At 43.8% G+C, this 5,935-nt stretch overlaps 1 long non-coding RNA gene across 1 annotated transcript; it reads left to right on the top strand.

Annotated features, from left to right (window-relative positions):
• The first annotated feature begins 1,710 nt into the window (after positions 1–1,710).
• Positions 1,711–4,285, top strand: LOC125704200 (uncharacterized). The gene is made up of 3 exons (XR_007381053.1): positions 1,711–2,355; positions 2,433–3,317; positions 3,411–4,285. It is a non-coding gene; the product is annotated as an uncharacterized LOC125704200 (long non-coding RNA).
• Positions 4,286–5,935: the final 1,650 nt, after the last annotated feature.

A 5,935-nucleotide genomic window follows, 5' to 3' on the forward strand; every position in this document is an offset into this window, starting at 1 on the left:
GAATTTCCCAGAGGAACCTTCCCTAGGGATTAATAAAGTTCTATCTATCTATCTATCTATCTATCTATCTATCTATCTACAGGTAGGCCTATCACCTGCTTTACGAATATTTGCTTTACGCCACTGCTTATACAAAAGGCCTAAATTACAACCTGTTTTCGCTAACCAAAAGAAAGAGGATTTTCGCATTTACATTTTGTATTTTCGCATGTCGTAGCAGTCATAATGCTATAACGTGTTGTGGTGATACTGGTATAAATGAACCTGCTGTCAGTTGAATAAAAGTATAGCACATACAATTATGTACAGTACATAATACTTGATAATGACAAACAACTTACTTACTGGTTTATGTATTTACTATACGTTACTTAGTGTCATGGATGGCACTGGAGAATCCCCCTCGGCATCTCAGCCACGCCCCCCGGAGATTCCGATTGATAGGGCTTCCCCAAGGTTTTCACGCCCTGTCGTCCAGTTTTTCTTGTTTTACCGGTTGCTCCCGTTTCGGACACTCCTCTCCCAGCTGTTCCTAGTTTTCCGCCTCATTACTATATCTGGAAACTCAGTTTTCTGATCAATGTGAGATGTTCATGGTGTGCCCAGAGTTAGAGCGTTTTCTCCTGTGTCTGATTATCGGTGTTCTGACGTCTTCTACTATTCCTAGATTCTGAGTTTTTGGCTGCCCTCTTCTGTACCGATGCTGATCACCAGACCCCTGCCTGAAAGACCGACTACGAATTTTGGCCCAATCCCTGGTTACCTTTGCCATCTTCAAGATGGCGCATAAACGTCCAGCGGGTGTCCGTCTGGCCGTAGCCACGAGTCGTTAGGAGTAGGCACAAGCGCCATAGTGTATTTTAAAAGAAGAAAGCAGCAAAATGTTTTAAAGAAGAAAAACTTTAGCGTTTTTTTTTTTTTTTTTTTTAAGAAAAGCAGGCGGAATTTAAACAAGCACAAACATGCCCGAACGAAACAGAAGAGCAAATGCTGAGTTTAAGCAAGCACAAGTGAAACCAATTAACAGACAACACATCGTTTTAAAAGAGGAAAGCACTTAAACTCATTATATTTAACCAACATGTTAAAAGAAGAAGAAGAAGAAAAACTTTAGCAGTATTTACCAGTGTTTTATTTCGTTGTTAGGTTGAAGAAAGCATTTAAACAGTAAGCTTTTTGGAGGAATAACCTTAAAATAAAATAAGCGAGTCCCGCAGCTCAGCATTTGCTCTTCTGTTTTGTTCGGGCATGTTTGTGCTTGTTTAAATTCCGCCTGCTTTTCTTTAAAAAAAAAATACGCTAAAGTTTTTCTTCTTTAAAACATTTTGCTGCTTTCTTCTTTTAAAATATGCCGTGGCGCTTGTGCCTACTCCTAACAACACGTGGCTACGGCCAGACGGACACCCGCTGGATGTTTATGCGCTAGTTTGCATTCATCCTGCTACAGGTATATGTTTTATTATTCCTTAAAAACTAATTAATAAATAAATACATGTAATATATTTTTATTCTATTAAAGTTTAACGGCAACCCTTATCTTCCAAACCATCTGGCCCCCTATCGGCAACACGTTGCATAAGCATGTATGGTATATGGAGATACCCCCTCGACCTATCAAAATCAGGGATACATCCCCCTCCCACTTATGACATCAGAAGTGGAGCTAAATTAAGCTCCGCCCAATGTACCACATAATATCTCTGATGTAGCTTCGCCAGGGTAGTCGCTCTGTTTCTGATTATGCTATACATTTCTGAACCCTGGCGATATCTTGTGGGTGGGGAAGGAAGGCTCAGTTCGATGCTTTCTACCTGGGGCTGTCTGAAAACATTAAGGATGAGCTGGCTACTCAGGATCTCCCTGATGAATTAGAAGACCTAATTGATTTTGCTTTCCCCGTAGACAACTCACTTTCCCAGCGCGAGAGGGAACGGCGGGGAAGAGATCATTTTCCTCAGGCCGCCGAGCCCACTGTTAACCCCTTAGAGTCCATGCCGAAGCCGATGCAGGTCAGCTGCAGTTGGTTGTCAGCTGCTGAACAGCAGCAACGTTTTTCCTCCTGGGCATGCCTGTACTGCGGGCAGATGGGACATTTCTTTGCTTCATACCCAGTAAAAGGGTGTGGCTCTGGGTTTGCCCTCTTCTCCATGATGAACCATACTGCCTGCCATAGTATCATGGGGGGCCCAGCAACAGTCTTTAGCCGTCCTAATTGACTCTGGGGCCGACGACAGTTTTATAGATGCCGCTCTGGTCCAACAGTGGGAGATACCCACCACACCAGTTCAGGTGCCCCTGGTGGCTCAATCCCTCACGGGTAGAAGAATGGCAACAGTGACGCATGCTACCATCCCGGTGAGTCTCTTGTTATCTGGGAATCGAAAGTATTACTCTGTTCATAATTGACTCTCCACACGTCCCGTTGGTGTTAGGTCACCCTCATATTGATTGGGGAAGGAGGTTTATCACCGCCTGGACTCCATCTTGCTACTCCCACTGTCTACACTCTGCCTTGTAACCTGTGGCCTCCTCTGCTCCTGAAGAGACCCTGGACCTCTCCCGAATACCCACTGAATACCAGGACTTACAGGGGGTGTTCAGTACGTCCCGGGCATCAACCCTCCCACCTCAAAACCCTTTCAATTGTGCCATCGACTTGCTCCCGGGAATTAGTCCTCCTAGGGGACGTCCATATTCTTTCGGCAGCAGAAAGGACAGCTATGGAAGAGTATATAGGGCAGTCATTAGCCGCAGACATTATACAACCATCCTCGTCACCCACAGGGGCCGGCTTATTTTTTGTTGGTAAGAAGGGTGGCTCGCTCCGCCCTTGTGTTGATTACAGACGCTTGAGTGACATCATTGTCAAGAACCGATATCCCCTGCCATTATCATCATCAGTCCTGGACCAGTTACAGGGTGCACGGATCTTTACGAAACTAGACCTGAGAAATGCCTACCACGTAATCAGGATCAGGGAGGGTGAGAAGTGGAAGACTGCATTTAACACGCCCACTGGTCATTATAAGTATCTGGCAATGCCTTTTGGGCTTACTAATGCTCCTGCTGTCTTCAAAAACCTGGTCAATGAGGTCCTTCAGGATGTGCTGAATCGCTTCATATTTGTGTACCTGGATGACATTCAGATTTTTTTCCCAGAATGAGAGAGATCGTGTGCAGCACATTCGTAAGATCCTCAAAAGGTTGTTAGTTAATGGCTTATTTGTGAAGGCCGAGAAATTCCAGTTCCACCAATGCACCATCTGCTTTTTAGGATTTGTTCTTGCTGAAGGCACAGTAAAATGGATCCAGCCAAGGTGAGTGCTGTCAGCCAGTGGCCACCTCCCCATACGTGAAAGGATCTGCAGCACTTTTTGGGATTTTCTAATTTCTACCGCCGTTTTATCCAGGGTTACAGTACGGTTGCTGCCCACTCACAGCTCTCACGTCTTCCAAGGATCTTTTTCAATGGACCCCTGAAGTCCAAGATGCCTTCACTGACCTACGGAGCAGGTTCACCTCTGCTCCCATTTTGCAGTTACCTGACCCATCTAGACAGTTAATCGTCAAGGTTGATGCCTCAGGTACAACCTGAGAATGGGGACCATTCTCTTCCAACGCTCTGCTAAGGATGACAAGATTCATCTCTGTGCTTTCTTTTCTGGCAAGCTGACATTGCCCGAGAGGAACTATGACATTGGAAACCGCAAACTGCTGGCTGTAAAGTTGGCCCTGTAGGAATGGCGGCACTGGCTGGAGGGGAAAATAGAGCCGTTCCTGGTCTTGAAGGACTATAAGAACCTCGAATACCTATGAACCACAAAACACCTAAATGATGGAACGTTACGCTAATAGACGTCGCTCACGTCTACCGGGTAGGGCAGAGGGCTTGGTTGAGCCCGCGTTCCATGCGGCGCATCCATCTGGCCTTCCATGTGTTCCTGCTTCGACCCCATGTGTCCAGTCCTCTGGTTTCCTCTCTTCTACCTCCACCCCTGCCTCGGGTAGTGGATGGGGGTTAGGTGTTCACTGTCTGCCGGTTGTTGGATGCCTGTCGCAGGGGACGGGTCCTCCAGTACCTGGTGGACTGGGAGGGTTATGGTCCTGAGGAATGCTCCTGGGTGCCAGCCTGTTTTATTCTTGATCCAACGTTGATTTCGGACCTTCATCGTCGTCGTCCAGACTTCCCGTCTCGTCTGCCTGGGGGCAGTCGTCAGAGTGGGGGTACTGTCATGGATGGCACAGGAGAATCCCCATCGACATCTCAGCCACGCCCCCCCCCCCCCCCCCCAGGGATTCCCTGAGGTTTTCGCACCCTTCATGGTGTGCCCAGAGTTCGAGCATTTTCTCCTGTGTCTGATTATCGGTGTTCTGACTTCTGCTACGATTCCTAGATTCTGAGTTTTTGCCTACCTTCAAGATTGGAACCTAGTTACCACAAATCTGGGAACTCCGTGGTGAAGTTGGAGATCCTCTGACATCAATTCAGTAATACTAAATAAACAGAAATACCTGGAGCAGATCCACATCAGTGTCCATCTTCTTGTCCTCACAACAACTTAGGCTAAACCATGTAGCGTGGGTGTGTAGTAGGCTATGCCATCTATGATGTTCTCACAACAGCAAAATTGCCTAACGAGGCATTTCTTAGAAGGTATCCCTGTTGTAAAACAATGCATGACCATTGAGTCTGATAAGTGAAACTACACTATATATATTACTTCTACTTTAGCATATCATTCTTGCTTTTGTTATATGCCAGTGTTATTTTAAGTTTTATGTGCTATTTGGTATGATATACTAGGTTTTTTTTGGTTTGGGAATTTTTTTTTTCCATATAAATTTATTGTCATTGCTTCTTTATGCCATTTCGGCATATGAAAGGTTTCAGAGGAACACGCTACATTCGGAGAGTGGGGAAAACCCATACACAATATTTTCTATGAACTTTGCTAAATATTCATTATTAAATAAAAGACACAAGTCAGTTATAATAATGATGCCTCACCTTCTTCCCCTCTATCAAATTTGCTGTGAGGCATTAACTGAATGGTTTGATTTTAGCTGTGAAGTTGCAGAGCTCAAGGTGCGTGGAATCTCAAGGGGCATTCCCATGGTGCCTCAAGGGCTGTGTCCCAGCGTGGTGTGTAGAATTCCAGTTATCACAGTTGGATTTTCCTTGTGTCTGTCTGCTTAATATTTAGACCAATTTAACGGCGCAAAGCTTTCACCTTCATTTTTAAATGGTTACAGGCTATTGATTCATCTAGAATACATTATTTGCAATTAATACAGATGAATTGTCCGGCCAAGAGACAAGATTCTTAGCTTAGCATATTTCTTTCAACAGCAAAATGATATATGACATCCTGCGTGCAGTTTAGGATGATATTAAAAACTAATCCTAGAGGTGGAAATGTTGAACTTAATCTGTGATGGGAATTTATATGATCAATAAAATTTCTTTTTTGAAAAAATGAGGAAGAGTATCTTTTTATCTATGGATAGGCCTATTTCATAAAACAGGCATAAAAATAGAAGAAACAAACTGCTTAAATAGCTAAAACATTTGTTAGGTCATTGCATCTTGTTTTTTGTTGCTTATTCTCATCTCATAAAAATATGCACAAAATTGACCCTTTCAACCCTGTCCATTTTTGAGTGCTTTTCTATCCCTTTGATATTAGGTTTATTACATGGTATGTACATGAGTTAGCCACATATGCTGTATTTTTTTGTTTTCAGGACATTCTGGGCTACTCAGACATATCGTAATTTGATGTATAAATCCTGACACAGTCTTGATATCAACCTTTTTATGAGGAAAAACTTCTCACGCCTATTAATGATTCTCAGTTTTTAGTCACATTTCATATAAAAATTTGCAGGCACTACAAATATTTATATTAGAGCCTCTGTGATGTGGACTTTTGTG

The sequence above is a fragment of the Brienomyrus brachyistius genome, chromosome 1 (genome assembly GCF_023856365.1).
Source record: "Brienomyrus brachyistius isolate T26 chromosome 1, BBRACH_0.4, whole genome shotgun sequence".
Classification (NCBI taxonomy): Eukaryota; Metazoa; Chordata; class Actinopteri; order Osteoglossiformes; family Mormyridae; genus Brienomyrus; species Brienomyrus brachyistius.